The following is an 18380-nucleotide window of genomic DNA, read 5'->3' as shown; positions in this document are numbered from 1 at the left end:
ATAAAAATGGAAGTGACCGTTGAACCGGATCAACCGGACAGGAACCGGACCGGAACTGATTCTTATCGAACCGGATAAAAAATTGGGTTCCGTTTCGATACCGGTTCCGGTACCCTATAAGACCGGTTCCGGTACCCTTTAAGACCGGTTCCTTACTAGTTAAACCGGTATAGGAACCAAACCGGAACCGGACCTGACCGGCCAAAACCCTGCCCATTTGCCAGCCTTAGTTCGAAGAGGAGTGTCAAAATCTTAGAACGCCAGCTGAGGAACACTTTCCACCACAATCAAACCACACAGTTCCCTAATTTGAATTAAGTTGATTTATTTTTAGTTAAAAGTAGTGCTATTGAGACAAACATTTAACAAAGGTTCTGACTTGTTCATCTTATGTGTAAAATCAATAATTATTATTGTTTTAGAGGTATTTTCCTTAGCTGATTTATGTGTTCCCCAAAGTATGTTAAGTAATGAATTGTTTCGGTTTCAAATGTATAATCTTGTTATTGTAGTTGCCAAATTTGACTTTACCGACTTCGTGTTGTCTTATTTTCTTTGGTCTATAACTTAGAGTTTAATTAATGTTCTATGTGTCCACAACTTGTTTGCTTCAATTACTGGTTAATTTGCTAAAAAATGGAAGTTAGTTGGAGACAATAGTATAAGCGTGAGTAATGTGATTATCTTGGCTTGCTTTTGGTTTTCTTTTCATTTATTTGCATTTTGTTAAGATCACAATTACTGCTAGTTGTTAATATGGATAAGTTGTGTTCTTTTTGATACATTTATTATTTGGTGACCGGTTCAGAGATGTTATTACTGGTTACTGATTCTTCTGTTGTTTTCTTCGTTTTGCATGTGAAATCAGTCCGGGTCATCACGGACTCTATCTTTGCATTTCAAAGGGGGCCACGAAGGCCCTAAAAATTCTCTATCGAGTGTGCCAGCTCATAAAAATCGAAGAACAGGTCTCAAAAATTGACGTATAGGTGTTATGAGCTGATATATGAAATCGTATGCACTAGTATACACCTAGTGTATTCGGAAATGGGGAAATGGGCCTAAAGGCCCTGAATTTCGATTTTGTATTTAGTTACTTTAGGCCTAAGCCCCCTTGTCTTGATTATTACTATTTTACTAATTTAGAACAGGTGGAAAATTGGGCCAAAAGCACAAAGAAATCATTTTAGCTTTTAATGCTAGTTGTTAGGACAGGTGCTTAATGGGCCAAAGGCCCAAAACAAAATTAGGCCAAAGTGCTGGCCCAGGCGAACAGAACCAGACTTTGGCCCAAACTTTTCTTCTCTTTATTCATTTATTTTCTATTATATGTTTTATGTATATTTAATTTTAGGGTTCTTCCTAATCAATGTCCCCAAAAGATAGCCATTTTGAATTCACTATTTAAAATTAAGTAAATTTTTTTACTATCTCTATTTATTCAAGTATGCATATTTTTCTTAAATTAATTAGCTAAATATGTTAATTATTGGATAACCGCGTGTTAGCGGGCATTTCGGGTGCTTTCAAACCCTTCCCAAAATGCTAATATGAACCTTGAACCCCCTTTTTATATCTTCATTAGATTACTGTTTTAGTCTTTTGGAAAAAATAGTTTTCTTAATTTCCCTTTAAAAATTAAGTGGCGACTCTTTAAAACCAGTCAATTTTTATTTTTTCGAGTAAAACAGTCACACATGAGTGGAATGGTATGAATGAGTACTCCAAAATCTTCAAGTTGCTGCTTGATCCATAGTAGTTGGGCACAACATGATGCAACCGCTATATATTCAGCTTCAGCTGTAGAGAGAGCCACTGAATTTTATTTCTTTGTTCCCCAGGAAATGAGTGAGGAACGTAGGAAGTGTGCCATTCCGGACGTGCTCTTTCTTTCCACCTGATAACCTACAAAATTAGCATCTGCATACCCCACTAGATCAAATGAGTCTTCTGTTAGATATAAGAGGACCAGGTCCCCTATTTTTTAGATACCTCAGAATTCGCTTGGCTGCTTTTAGATGTGATTCCCTGGGACATGCCTAAAGTTTAACACCTCGAAGTACTAACCAAGAGTCGCATGTTGATTTACCGTTGCTTAATTACTACAATATGTTTTATTCTCATTTTGGGAACTTAAAATTTTGTCATAATTGCAAACTTGCTTAACATAAATTAAGACAGTCATTTAAGGGATTGTTTTGGGGTATTTACATAACATTCTAGTTGGAATTATCTATAACTTAAAAGGAGGTGAAGGATATATATATAGGTGTATATGTATGCATTTTGGGTAGCACACAACTATTTGGGCAGCACCTTTGAAGGACAATTGCACAAGTGATAAACATCACTTTTGTGACTATATATTTTCACACCTCTTTTAGTAAATTCGTTTTCCTCAAGTATAAGAACCTTATTTAATCAGTTGTTCTTCAAAATCACAAGAGAAAAACTTGGTCCTTTTGGCTGGAATTCGAGACACATACTTCTCTTTGGTAAGTGATAAAATTTGTTTTTGAGCTGGGTAGTGTTTGGTAATTTATGCATATCGCGTTCTCTATAAATTCGTTTACAGTGAATAAATATGATTTGGAAAGCTAATTTTTATACCTACAACTCTTATGTTTATGTAAAACTCTAATTTAGATGTTATAGATTCGGAATATGGGACGCAATATAGGGGAAGTTCTGTCCAGATTTCGGAATTTGAAATCCTGTATGATCAATTGTTAGTGTTTTGAATATATCTTTTTGTACAAAATATATTTTGTAGCGATTATTGTTTGTTTGCAACATTTAGAGATGTACCTACATCTTTCATGAAGGGTATAAAGTTCAGTTTTGCGTTTTACCTTTACAAATTTAAGTTGCGACTTGAGGTACCAGACTGGAAAGATTTATTGTTCTGGGAGCATAGTTGTATTAATACATGCTAGGCTTACTTGTGATGATGATCCTATTTTACGTCAACAATATTCAGATAATAGAAGTTAAAGAAGTTATTTAATTGTATTTTTAAGGCTATATATACTTGTGTACAAGTTGAGAACCTTGATACGTTAGTCGGGCTACGATTTGAATTCTTGAAATTTTGTTGGACTGTTTCTATGCTAAAGCCCGAGGTTTGGGTATAAACTTGTACTTGTACTTTTGTTATCTGCTTGTATATTTGAAAGGTTATCTCGATACCTTGGTTACTTCTTGTCACATTGTATTGTCGTATTGATATTCTCTGAGACTTTCAAGACACTTGTGTAACTCGCCCACTTGTACGGATTGCTTGATCACTTGACATTCTTGTTGGGACTTTGTCTTTCTTGTGGCTGTGACTTTGTCACTATTGTTATGCCTATTGATTCAGATTATTTGCCATCTTGACTCTGGATTTTTGGTTCGTCTTACGTATGGATGTTTTCCATTTTAAGTATGAACTAGGAAGCCATTTTTAATATGGTCCTTGATTCTCTTGATTATTGGGCTTTGACCCTTCTTGATACAGGACTTCGGTCCTTCTTGATATAGGGCTTTGGTCCTTCTTGATACTTGGTTATGCTGGGTGTGATGGTATGATGTATATATTGGGCGAGCCTTGGTATTAGATCTCTTGGGAAATGGTGCTATGAGCGTTCTGGACACTTGGATCTTTAAATATAGAACTTGATACCCTTAATATATTGTTTACTTGATTTATTTATTATGCTTAAATTGTGCTGTCCATGACTTTTGAAAGGTAACTTAGTGAATCTAGCAGCTCCACGCATATATTCTTTACACCACTAAGCTTTATGCTTAGTGATAGTTGTTTATATCGTAGGGAACGTTCGAGGGGATACTTGAAGCTGACCATTGGAGGCGGAGTTTTTGCGAGCTTTATGGGAAGATCACATTTGCATATAGGCATCTATAGTTTGCATAAACCTTGGGACTTATACATGACCTATGTGTTGTATATTTACATGAAATTTTGAAGGCTAATTTGATCACGTCACCATGGGTTGTGATATAAGTATGGCTATATGTTTTGTTCTTTTGGGGTGTGTAAGCCCAAGTCTTGTAATATATTAAATTTACCACTTGTTTTGAATGGTTGTGTGAAGCATGGACCACCTAATTTTGGTACTCGGAAGTGGTAATATTCTTTTTATATCATTTTTGCAGTGTGAGGATAATATATGCATAAAAATCTCGTGAGTAATTGGCTTATATTATTTTGGAAGGGTTTTTCAACCATAAGTTAAAATTCTGCGCAATATCAATTTGACATCAAATAAATATTTAAATGGGCAGGATGGACATCCTAAACTATTTCTTTTTTTTTTTATTTATGAACCTAATCCCTTTACTAAATTATAATCAATATGGCCATAGTTAATCTATTTTAAATGTCACAAGTATTTAGTTAGATTTCTTGTTTAAGTGGTAGCATCCTTCCGGGTTGTTACATAAAACCTTGCACAGATACCTTGATGGAATGTATGCATCCACTGTCAGTCAGGGACCAGGTCCCTTGTCTTAGCAAGAACAGTAACTAAAAATGTGCAGAAAATAAACAGCTGAAAGTAAGATCTGCACAAGTGTTTTACGTGGAAACCTCCTTGCTCAAGGGAGTAAAACCACGACCTGGCCTGCCAGGACTTTTCAAACTTCTTTCACTAATCTTCTCCAAGCAAAAGTAAAAGTCAGTTTACAAAATGAGATTAGCCTGCTAATCTCCACACTAAGCAATATCTCATATCACTTAGCTGAGCCAAAGCAGATACAACACTGCCCATTATACTAACCCTCACCGATCAATATAGATTGTTCTAAGAGGATACAATACCGCCCACTAAACCACCTAACTCTAGACGATTTAGACTTTTAGAAACCGAAACAAGAGCTGAATCCTTTATAGACTAGGAACAGATTTACAATATACGCACGAAAGTATAACTCCTAAGACACACTCGGATGCTTGCAGCTTAATTAGGTTCTTGTTGTGCTTGCTGGAGAATACTTCACCAAAATGGTCTTTGCTTGTATACTTGAGAAGTTTCAAGATGCAAAAACCTATAAAATGATAGACACAAAACTCAAACTCAACAAAGATGCTTCAGCCTTTTATCAGATCCTTTTGTTGAGTGTGAGTATTGTTCTACCTTGAAGATGGCTTTTTCTTTTTAAGCTTGTGAGTTTTTTTTTGCCAAAATCTTGAGTGTGTGTTTTGTGTTAAGAGATTATATCAAAAAGAACACAAACTCCTTAGGACCATCCATTGGCTGAGAGCCTGCCTCTCTGGAAGGACGTGCACCTACCACATCAGAAGTGGCAGCTTTTCTGACAATTGTCGTGTCGTTCTTTCATATCGCAGTCTTGCAGGGACCAGGTCCCTTGCAAACTTCTCTTAGTATGTTCTTGAGAATACGTGATGGCTCTCTCCTTTGAATGAATTAATTAGTTTGTTATTTTTCCTTGGATATATTTAGACATGAAAAGTTATTATCCAATGAACAAGGAACCTCGTCGCTTCTGATTGGTGGAGTACTCTGCAACTTCACCAACTTTCTAACGCAGACAGCTTTCCAACTGTACAACACTTTGACCACTGGACGAGTATTTATACTCTGCAGAGGACCAGGTCCCTACAGTTGTGAGGAGATCATCAAAACTTCTAGGAACATAAGCACTTATCAATTTCCCCCTTTTTGATAATGACAAACAACTTGCATAACTCCTCACGTGAGTGAACCAACATTCATTCAATAAAACTGGTATTCCCCCTTAATCAGTTCCCCCTTTGTATGTTCCCCCTTAGTTCAATGCCCTTAATTCCACATCTAACCTTTACAACAAAACTTCCCCCTTTTGTTATCATTGATAAGGTGAAGCAGTAAACATATTCAAGTTAAATGCAAGGAAATAAAGAATTCAGGGCCTTCGGCCACACAAAACATGTGTATGTAAGCATAAAGAGAATGTTAAACCACACATGAATAAGGTAGAAACATAAATAGCATTAGATCACAAATACTGACCACTGTAGTCAGTTAAAACAATAGAAAGCCAGAAGAGTTTTAATCAGGATTGAAGAACAAAAAGGGAAACTAAGGAAATAAGAAACTTTTAGGATGGAAGGGGAAGGGGAGTGAGGATGTGCCTAAACAGAGACAGAGGCTCATTTGCATCCTCATGAGCCTTGATAAATTGCCTGTTGAAAGCCTTAACTTCCTCACTGAATGAGGCATTTGTCTTCAGCAACATTGTATTCTCATCCCTCAACTTTTGCAACACCTGCTCATTTCCATCACTGGTACCAGGTCCCCTCGAAATCGCCTTCTGTAATTCAGACCTCGGTGAAGTGATCTAAATCTCCTTGTTATTCAGAATCTCAGTGAGATCAGTCATTTCCCGTTTAAGAGCAGTCTGCTACTCTAGAACATCTGCCACTTAAGATCTGCCCCTAGCTTTTCCTTCAACAGACTCACATTCCAGCATAATGGCAGGGAGGTTGATCTCTTCAAGTTCATCAAGTTTCTCCATGAGAAAAAGATCAGCAGCAGATGCCACTGTTCTCTTTTCAGTTCTGGGCACTAACACCTTGTTGATGAACTCAAAAAGCAACTGATATTCCCCTTTGAGAAACCTTTTTGGTAACCCTACATTCTTGACATCTCTACGTTTTGTGGCAAGTTTTGTGAAGTCACTGGATGGTTTACAACCTTCGATCGTTTGAATTCCTTCCATAGGAACCCCTAAAATGATCCCCAATATTTCTTCATCCAGACATGTTTCAACATTCTTGACAGTAGTCGCGATTCCATCGTTTTCCAGAAGTTCCATTTTGTAGAAAAATTCACGTACCTCAGGTTCGTGCAAGTACGGAAGATGGTTCCAACCTTGAATGGAGACAACAAAAAGATTTGACATGCCAATTTTGGTTAGAATGTCAGGGTCAAAGACTCTGCCATTCAAAACCTTTTGGTTTAAAAACGAAAAGACATCTGAAACTGACGCGATGAATAGGCGATATACATGTGGCAGTGATGTTTACTGATGTTTACATACAGACAGTGTAGCATAAGTGATACTAACCTCATGAGGACCAGGTCCCCTTTTCAGTTTGCGACCCTGCATGTATGGTTAGATCTTCCCTTCAGCTAAACACACCATGAGTGTATACCTGCATTTAAGGTACCAGAAGTGAATTCTTAAGTGACAAGCATTAAAACAAGTATAGATACCTGCCCTCCGTAAAATAACCAAAAGGAAGATTTTTGTGCAAACTTGTGAAGGAATCAGGTAATCTTGTGCATCCCCAGTCTCATCCTGTTTTTAATGAAACATTCTTTACTCAAGGGATTTGTAAAGATATCAGCTAGCTGATCTTCAGTTTTGCAGAACTTCATCACCAAGTTTTGCTTTTCAACATTGACCCTTAGAAAATGATGCCTCATGTCTATGTGTTTTGTCCTCTTGTGCTGGATAGGATTTTTGGCCATGTTCATGGCACTAGTGTTATCACGAATGAGAGGAATAGTGTCTATGAGTACACCAAAATCGACCAGCTACTGCTTAATCCACAGTAGTTGTGCACAACATGATGCAACAGCCACATACTCTGCCTCTGCAGTAGACAATTGCCACGAAATTCTGCTTCTTGGTTCCTCATGAAATCAAAGTTGATCCTAGGAAATGTGTCATGCCTGATGTGCTTTTTCGATCAACCAGAAAACCTGCATAATCAGCATCAACATAACCTATAAGATCAAAAGAGTCATCAGTAGGGTAGAAGAAGACCAGGTCCTTAGTTCCCTTCAAGTATCTCAAAATACGTTTGGCTGCCTTCAAGTGAGACTCATTTGGTGCTGCTTGAAACCTTGCACACATCCCTACGCTGAACACTATGTCTGGCCTGCTTGTAGTGAGGTATAGAAGTGATCATATGATTCCCCTATACATGGTTTGATTTACCTCCACACCATCTTCATCTATATCAAGTTTCACACTTGTGCTCATAGGAGTATCCAACACCTTTGCCTCAAGAAGATAAAATTACTTGAGCAACTCTTTGATATACTTCTCTTGGCATATTAAAATGCCTTGAGAGGTTTGTTTGATCTCCAAGCCTAGGAAGAAAGTGAGTTCTCCCTTCATGCTCATTTCAAACTCACTGCTCATCACATCAGCGAATTCCTTGCAAAGTAAATCTGTAGTGGCTCCAAAGATGATACTATCCACATAAACCTGCACAATCAACAACTCCTTACCTCTGGATTTCAAAAATAGTGTATTATCAATTTTACCTCTTTTGAACCCATTTGAAAGAAGGAATTTTGACAAGCGTTCATACCAAGCTCTAGGAGCTTGTTTCAACCCATACAGAGCCTTGTTTAACTTCAACACATTATTTGGCAGTTTTGCATCTTCAAAGCCTGGGGGCTGTTTGACATACAGTTCTTCCTTTAGATTCCCATTCAAGAAGGCACTCTTGACAACCATTTGAAAAGCTTGAACTCCATGTGAGCAGCAAACACAATCAAGATTTTGATGGCTTTCATTCTAGCTACAGGAGTAAAAGTCTCATCATAATCAATCCCTTCTTCTTGTTTGTAGCCCTGTACTACCAGTCTTGACTTATTCTAGTAATGATCCCATTTGTTTCTGAAGACCCATCTGGTCCCAATAATGGTTCTGTCGAGTGGTCTGGGGACCAGGTGCCACACTTTGCTTCTCTCAAACTGATGAAGCTCCTCCTACATTGAAGTTACCCATTCTACATCCTTCAAAGCTTCCTTGATGTTCTATGGATGACACAAAGGCTATATATGCAACTAGATTTCTTGTCTTGGATCTAGTTTGAATTCCAGAGTCAAGTGGAGAGATGAAATTGTCCAATGGATGTGAGAATTGATATTTCCATTTGGATTTCTGATCGACTCTTCTTAGATTTCAGCATCAGATTCAGCATCATCAACTTCATGATTTTAAGATGGAACCTTCTGGGTAGTATCAGAGGGACTAGGTACTCCTGTGAGATCTGCAGCAATTTCTTCTGTGACCTGTTTGTTTCCAGGGTTTAAGTTGTCCTTGTCTTATCTTTCCTTGATCAGCTCCTCAATCTAATTGTCTACTATGTGATCATTATTTTTCTCAGATTCATCCAATGTCACATGAATGTTTTCTTCAACACAAATAGTTCTTTTGTTGAACACTCTGTATGCTTTGCTAGTGAAGGAGTATCCCACAAACACACCTTCATCACTCATGACATCAAACTTACCCCGACCATCCTTTCCATTATCTAGTACAAAACATTTGCACCCAAATGGCTTAAGGTAGGCAATTGAAGGCTTTCTGTTGTTCAGCAATTCATAAGGAGTCTTCTTCAACATAGACCTGATAAGGCACCTATTTGTGACATAGTATGCTGTGTTGAAAGCTTCTACCCAGAAGTTCATAGCAAGCCCCGAGTCAATTAGCATAGTTCTTGCAATATCAACCACTTCATTTTTCTAAGGAGTTCTTGGTGCAGAGAAGTTATGATTGATTTCGTTTTCAGCACAAAAAATTTCAAGATGAGAGTTTTCAAACTCTGTGCCATGATCAGACTGGATACTAGCAATTTTGGAGTTGACCTTCAGTTGAATAGTTTTGGCAAAGGTGATCAGAATTCCAGAAGTCTCATCTTTTTTTTTCCAGAAACATATTCCAAGTGTACCTGGAGAAATCATCAACAACTTTAAGAATATACTTCTTACTTCCTCTGCTTTGAATTCCGACAGGTCTACATAGATCCATGTGGAGAAGCTCCAAAGGTCTGGTTGAGCTCACTCCCATCTTAGCCTTGAAAGATGATCGTGTTAGTTTCCCTCTTGCACAGGAATCACAAACTTTATCATTTGAAAATTTCAGCTTTGGTAATCTGCGGACCAGGTCGCTTATCAGGTTCATCATCTGCATCAGTTTTCTTGAGATTGCTGAAGGATAGTCTGATCTGCTTCTCTTCAACACCATCGTCACAACCTTTGTCATCTCAGTATTCTCACTTTGAGCACTAAGGCAAGTGAGACTTTTCTGCCATCGCCAAATGAGACACCTCCACCTTGAAGTGCCTTGAGAGAGAAGAAGTTTTCAGTTTCCCAGTCACGTGCCTTGAGCATCCACAATTCATGAATCAATGTTGACTGCCACTACTTCTTCTCACAAGAATACCATATCAATTGTTTGCCTTGGGAAACCACTTTAGTTGGAGTTCCCAGTAAGCAGATAAAGGAGTGATAATAGAATTCTTTGTCCAGTGAGGCAGATTGATTTTTTTCAACGTAGGAACAGGAGCACGACCAAGTCCCTTCTTCTGCCAGTTCTTCTGTTGACCAGGTCTCTTCTTCTGCTTGTTGCTCTGTTGACCAGGTCCCTTCTTCTTCCTGTTCATCTACTTAGAATATTTTGAGAGTTTATCTTGGGTCTTTTTCCAAGATAGACAATCCTTCTTCAAGAGACCATCGCGACCACAATGGAGACACGACAAACTATCAGACATGGACACATCTTTGCCATGGAGATTGTAAGAAGGACTTTTTCTTGAATTTCCTAATCCCTTCCTATCATTTTGACCTTGACTGGTAAGCTTTGCAAGGAATTTTGAGGAGTTGGTCCACTTGAGAGATTTGTTCAGTTCTTCTTTGACACGGACCAGGTCCCTCTTTAACTAATTATTTCTCTCCAAGGCCATAGCAAGTTTTGTTTCAGCAATATTCAAACTGGTTTCTAGCTCGATTTGCAAGCTGCTGGCCTCCCCCTTACCGCTGCCACATTTCTCAGTCAGCATCTTTAATTTTTCCCTAAGTTCTAGATTTTCAGCTTCTAGAACCATCAATTGTTCTTCCACAACAGACATTTGGTCAACCAAGGCTACTTTTTCTTCTCGAAGGATAACTAGGCTCTTGTTCATCAGATCATATTCAGTTGTTAACTCAATGAAAGGAGTCAATAAAAACAACGGCTAGACTTCTCAACCTCTTAACACAGTAAACATGCAAGTTTTGTTTAAGATCGGAAAGGGTTACCTCTTCTTCATCTTCCTCATCATCAGATTTTTCCATAAAGGCTTCATCAGAGTTCTCAGAGTCATCTAAAACACTCGAGGAGTCTTCCCATGCAGTCATCTCCCTCTTTACCATCTGGAAAAAGGTTTCTCTTCTGCTACTGCTGGCACGGACCTGGTACCCCTCTTGGTCTTTTACTTCATTGTGATCAACTTCAAGCATAGGACAGTCTCTCATGGTGTGACCTGTTTGATCGCGCTTGTAACACATGCCACAAGAGCTTGTAGCGCTATCATGAGCTTCTTCCTTCATGGAACCTCCACGTTTACTCACAAGTTTTTGAAATTTTTGAGTGAGATAGTCCATGGTCTCATCTACTTCAAGGTTCTCACATTGTGACACCTTGGAGGCTAGTGATTCATACCTTTCTAAATCTCCCTTCTAATCAGCATCCCCAGTCAGATCTGCCCTTGTTTCCTCAGCTTCATCATAGGTAGTTCTCAGCAGATCCCAAATTTCTTTAGCTGATTCAAACGAAGAAATCAGATTATATACATTAGGTCCGATTCCACACATTAAGAACTTCTTAGCCTTGTGATTTTTCTTAACTTTCCGTTTGTCAAATTCATTGTATTGCTGTTGAGTTTTGATAATGACCCTTGTGACATCCCCATATTTTAGTTCTATACATGGCACATAGGGACCCTCACAAATAACATCCCACAGCTCACAGTCTTCAGCCATTATGAAGTCAAACATGCAATGTTTCCACCACCGGTAATACTGACCATCAAACAAGGGTGGCCTTGTTGAAGACCGACCTTCTTGCCATCTCAGTGGAGCAACCATTCTTTCCATAGGACTCTTTCTTGGTGTTAACCAGCTACAGAGCACCCACTTTGATACCAATTGATGGAATGTATGCCCCCACTGTTAGTTAGGGACCAGGTCCTTTGTCTCAGCAAGAACAGTAACTAAAAATGTGCAGAAAATAAACAGCTGAAAGTAAGATCTGCACAAGTGTTTTACGTGGAAATCTCATTGCTCAAGGGAGTAAAACCACGACCTGGCCTGCCAGGACTTTTCAAACTTCTTTCACTAATCTTCTCCAAGCAAAAGTAAAAGTCAGTTTACAAAATGAGATTAGCCTGCTAATCTCCACACTAAGCAATATCTCATATCACTTAGCTGAGCCAAAGCAGATACAACACTGCCCATTATACTAACCCTCACCGATCAATATAGATTGTTCTAAGAGGATACAATACCGCCCACTAAACCACCTAACTCTAGACGATTTAGACTTTTAGAAACCGAAACAAGAGCTGAATCCTTTATAGACTAGGAACAGATTTACAATATACGCACGAAAGTATAACTCCTAAGACACACTCGGATGCTTGCAGCTTAATTAGGTTCTTGTTGTGCTTGCTGGAGAATACTTCACCAAAATGGTCTTTGCTTGTATACTTGAGAAGTTTCAAGATGCAAAAACCTATAAAATGATAGACACAAAACTCAAACTCAACAAAGATGCTTCAGCCTTTTATCAGATCCTTTTGTTGAGTGTGAGTATTGTTCTACCTTGAAGATGGCTTTTTCTTTTTAAGCTTGTGAGTTTTTTTTTGCCAAAATCTTGAGTGTGTGTTTTGTGTTAAGAGATTATATCAAAAAGAACACAAACTCCTTAGGACCATCCATTGGCTGAGAGCCTGCCTCTCTGGAAGGACGTGCACCTACCACATCAGAAGTGGCAGCTTTTCTGACAATTGTCGTGTCGTTCTTTCATATCGCAGTCTTGCAGGGACCAGGTCCCTTGCAAACTTCTCTTAGTATGTTCTTGAGAATACGTGATGGCTCTCTCCTTTGAATGAATTAATTAGTTTGTTATTTTTCCTTGGATATATTTAGACATGAAAAGTTATTATCCAATGAACAAGGAACCTCGTCGCTTCTGATTGGTGGAGTACTCTGCAACTTCACCAACTTTCTAACGCAGACAGCTTTCCAACTGTACAACACTTTGACCACTGGACGAGTATTTATACTCTGCAGAGGACCAGGTCCCTACAGTTGTGAGGAGATCATCAAAACTTCTAGGAACATAAGTCTTTATCAATTTCCCCCTTTTTGATGATGACAAACAATCTTCATTAACTCCTCATGAGTGAACAATCATTCATTCAATTTCAATCACTGGTGTTCCCCCTTAATCAGTTGTTCCCCCTTAATCGATTCCCCATTAATCAGTTCCCCTTAACAAGATGCAAACAAAAGTAGTTTCCCCCTTTTGACATCATTGAAAAGGTAGAGCAGTAAACGTATTTAAGTTAAAATGCGATGCATGCAAAAATTCAAGGCCAGGGCCACACAAAACATGCGTATGACAGCAAGAAGAGATAATCAAACCACACATGAGCAAGGCAGAGACATAAGTAGCATTAGATCACAAATACTGACCATTGTAGGCAGTCAAAACAACACTAAGCCACAAGAGTTTAAGATAATAAGGTGGAACAAAAAAAAAACTAGAGAGACAAGATACATTTAGGATGAAGGATGGGAGGGATTAAAAGTGCGCATCAACATCATTATGCGCTCGTTTGCACTTTCATGGGTCTGTATCAGTTGCCTGGTTAGGGACTTAATTTCCTCATTGAGAGAGGCATTTGTCTCCAACAGCACTGTGTTTTCATCCCTCAACTATTTGAGCACCTGGTCATGACCCTCACCGGAACCAGGTCCCCTGGAAACAGCTTTCTGCAATTCAGACTTGAGCCTTGTGATTTCAATATCCTTGTCGCTCAGAATCGTGGTGAGATCAGTCACCTCCCTCTTAAGAGTAGCATGCTGCTCCAGTACATCCGCCACTTGATATATGCCCCTAGCCTATCCCTCAACGCACTCACATTCTAGTAGAGTAGACATAGTGAACATTTGCTTGGTGGTACCAGGTACCCTTTTTCCAACTGGAACTTCAAAATGATTAAAGATAAAGTTTAGCAAATACCCATAAGGAATGCCGTGCTTGGCATTCTTCCATGGCATTACTCGATGCATATGTCCCAGCATAATAGCAAGGAGGTTGATTTCCTCAAGCTCATCCATCTTTTCCATGAGGAAAAGATCGGCAGCAGAAGCAACTGTTCTCTTTTCAGTCCTGGGAACCATTACTTTGTTAATGAACTTGAACATCAACTGATACTCCCCTTTAAGAAGCTTTTTAGGGAGCCCGACACACTTGGCATCTCCTCGTTTGGTAGCAAGCTTTGAGAAATCACCAGTTGGTTTACAGCCCTCAATAGTTCGAATTCCTACCACATGCACTCCAAGAATGATTCATAGAGTCTCTTCATCAAGATGAATCTCCACATTCTTGACAACGGTTTTGATTCCACCCCCCTTCTAGTAGTTCCATCTTGTAGAAGAATTCACGCACTTCAGGTTCGTGCAAGTATGGAACTGGTGGTTCAAAAAGATGATTCCATCCTTGAATGATGACAGCATCAACCAGATTGGCCATCCCAAATTTTGTCAGAATATCAGGATCAAAGACTCTACCATTCAATACTCTTTGTTGCTCAATTTTCTCTATCTGCTCCTCTCTGGTCAATTCTTTTTCTTTTATTTGGTCTCTAACCCTGGGAACAGGTCCCTTTATGGGTTGTTCTTTCAACTGCCTTTTTTCTTTAACAAGAGGTGTCTGCTTTGTAACCTTCACCCTTTTTGCATGTGATTTTTTTCCCCCTTTTTGATTTCCCTTGGATTTAACTCTTTCTTCCTCAGCTTCTCTTTTCCTTTTTGCCACATACTTGGCAGCATCCTCAGATTCAGTTTCACTGTTCTCAATAGATAGGGGAGTAGAGGTACGTTGTTCAGGTTCAACCCCTTCTCTCCTCCTTTTTCTATTTCTCTCAATTTGGGCTTTTCTTGCCGCAATCGCACTCCCCATAACCTTTTGTGTTTCACTTCTTGTAACATATTTTATGTTGTCTTCTTTAGGATGAGTCAGTACCAACTTTCCCTTCTCTTTTCTCTGTCGCTCATTTTCTTGTTTAGCATATTCATCAGCAATGCCAATACTAGGGGTGCCTTTAACTATTTCCAACTCAGGGACATATTCTTAAGATTTGTTTCCTCCTCGCATTCCCCTTGAGTTCCATTTTAATGGAATTTCTTCTTCTTCTTCCTTATCTCTCCCAACATCGAAGGATTTTGGTGTTTGGTCGAAGATAGGTTCACTTCTGTAAGGGACCTGATCCGGTGACCTCAGTTCTTGGTCCAACGATGCGGGTTGAGTATCTCCTCTTAGTAAGGCTAAACTTTGAACAACCACTAGTTCTGCCCCTGCTGTTAGTATACAAGAATTCGGACCCTTTTCCTCTGGCAGATCTCCTTCAAATAGCCTTTCAAATATGGTAGATGACACAGCCAGAGACCCAACCTCTATTTCTTCATAAAGAAGTTCAGCACTAACTTTTGCTACAGATTGAGCCTTTGAATTTTGAGATTTGTTACCAGACAATAATAGGGTGGGAGAATAGACCAAGACTTCGTCAGACGGAGGAACATGGGAGGCTGTGATTTCAGTCTGAGGAGAGAAATACTCATCCATTTCACCAGCGCCACAGACTGGGGTAGAGGGAGAATCCTTAGGAATAGGAATGGAGAAGTCAAATAAACTAGGATTTTCAACTTCTTGGGAGAGTAGAGCCTTTGAAGATGACTCAGAGTTAGGCATTTTGAAGAGAAGAGAAAGACATAATATGGAGAGAAAATTTGATATTTTAGAAGAAGGTTTAGGATTGACAACCTTTGATTTTGAATNACCATTGCGACCACAGTGAAGACATAGTAGATTATCTGACACAGATACATACTTATTGTTGGGATTGTAGGGATGACTTATGCTCAAGCTACCTAACCCCTTCTTGTTGTAGTTACTTTGACTAGTGATGTTGGAAAGTAGCTTGGTGGAGCTGGTCCATTTTAGAGAATTTTTTAGTTCTTCTCTAAGACAGACCATGTCCCTTTCCATCTTATCATTCCTCTCCAAGGCTAAAACAAGTCTGGTTTCAGAAGTGTTCAGACTAGCTTCTAGCTCTATCTGCAAACTACTGGTGTCTCCTTTTATTTTGCTAGATTTCTCATTCATTATGCTCAGTTGTTCCTTGAGTTCTAGATTTTCAATCTCTAAAACTGTCAATTGTTCATCGATAACAGACATGTGAATAGTTAATGCTATCTTTTCTTTACTAAACTTATCTAAATTGTTGTTCATAGAGTCCTTTTCAGTTGTTAACTATATAACAGAGTTAATCAGAACCTCAACTAGATTTCTCAACCTTCTAACATAATAAGCATTTAAGTCTTGTTTAAGGTCAAGAAGAGTTACCTTTTCTTCATCTTCTTCGTCGTCCGATTTTGCCATGAGTGTGAACATGCCATCAAACACATTCTCATCGTCTTTAACAGCCAACATGGATGCATCATCCGGTCATTCTGATTCTCCCGACTCACTTGAGGAATCCCCCCAGACAACAAAAGCTTTCTTCACAGCATAGTCAGCTGCAACTTTTCTTGCTTTCTTCTCGGGTACCAGGTCCCTTCTTCTATCTTTTTCACCTCCAGGTCTTTGATACTCTTTGGTTTCAACCTTGAGCATCGGACAATCCCTCATGAAGTGTCCAGCCTTTCCACACTTATGACATTCGCCACTTGCATTTACAGCCCGGAGAGGGTTCCCTCCCTTTCGAAAACCTCCATGCTTTCTTACGATTTTTTTGAATCTCTTGGTGAGATAATCCATATCCTCTTCTTCACTGGAGATCTCACCTGATGAGATCTTGAGTGCTAAAGACTTATCTTTCTTTACCTCCTTCTTTGAAGTGTCTTGGTTTCTATTCATTTCATGAGTCTGAAGATTGCCAATCACAGCATCCATCGTCAGCCCTTCAGGTCCTTTGCTTTAGTAATGACATTCACTTTGCTTGCCCAAGACTTGGGAAGAGTCCTTCCTGACCTGCTTACTGGGATGGATGGGTTCTCCCAAGCATCGTAACTCATTGGTTATGGAGGAGAATCTTGTATGCATGTCATGAATAATTTCTCCCTTCTTCATTGTGAAGTTCTCATATTGGGTGGTCAAATGTCCACCATTGATTTTTTCACCTTCTTAGTGCCCTCATGAGCTGTCTTGAGACAATCCCAGATTTCTTTTGCGGACTCACAAGCTGAAATGCAATTATATTCTTCAGCACCTATACCACACACTAGCAATTTCTTAGCTTTATAACCTTTCTCGATCTTCTTTATGTCCGCCTCGTTATACTGTTGACGAGTCTTATGAACGACTTTTGTAATTTCTCCATCTTTCACTTCAGTTGTTGGGATGAAGGGTCCATCCAGCACAATATCCCACAACTCGATGTCTTCAGCCATTAAAAAATCATGTATCCTTGTTTTCCACCAGCTATAGAACTAGCCATTGAAACGAGGTGGTCTTGTTAACGATTGTCCCTCTTCTAGGTTCAGTGGAACAACCATCTTTCTACAGGAATCTATCTTGGTGTTAACGAGCTAGAGAGCACCTGCTCTGATACTAATTGATAGAATATGTGCGTCCACTATCAGTCAACGGACCAGGTCCCTTGACTTAGCAAGAACAGTAATAAAGCGTAAACAATGAACATAAGACAACACAAGCAGTTTACGTGGAAACATCCTTGCTCAAGGGAGTAAAACCACGACCTGTCACATAGTATTTTCAACTGTTTTCACTAATCTCTTCAAGTAAAAATGAAACACAGATACAACACCAAATGAGATTAATCTATTAATCTCAAAGTTAAGTAGTAACCCTATTACTTACTGAGCCTAAGCAGATACCACACTGCCAGTTATCAACCCTATATAACTTAGACTTCAACTAAGCAGATATAACACTGCCCACTAAATCAACTAGCTCCTACAAGACTTAGAATTTGACTAAGCAGATACAACACTGCCCACTAAATCAGTTAACTCTAACCGATTTAGACTTTTACAAATAGAACAAAGATTTGAATCCTTTATAGAGTAGGAATAGATTTACAATGTAAGCACATAAGATATAATCCTAAAACAACTAGACGGCTTGCAACTCTATCAGGTCCATGTTGCTCTTGAGGATAATACTTCACCAAGATGGTCTTTGCTTGTGTTCTTGAGAATTTTCAAGATGTAAAACTAAGGTTGTGTCTATTGAACATAACCTTTGTGAATAATAGACACAACCTTTGAGGCCATGCTACTAGATGAGGTTTCTGCCACAGTTGGAGACTATGCATGAACCAATTGTACTTTTTACAGCCTGCC

The sequence above is a fragment of the Solanum stenotomum genome, chromosome 9 (assembly GCF_019186545.1).
Source record: "Solanum stenotomum isolate F172 chromosome 9, ASM1918654v1, whole genome shotgun sequence".
Lineage (NCBI taxonomy): Eukaryota > Viridiplantae > Streptophyta > Magnoliopsida > Solanales > Solanaceae > Solanum > Solanum stenotomum.
Note: the sequence above shows the minus strand (reverse complement) of the source record.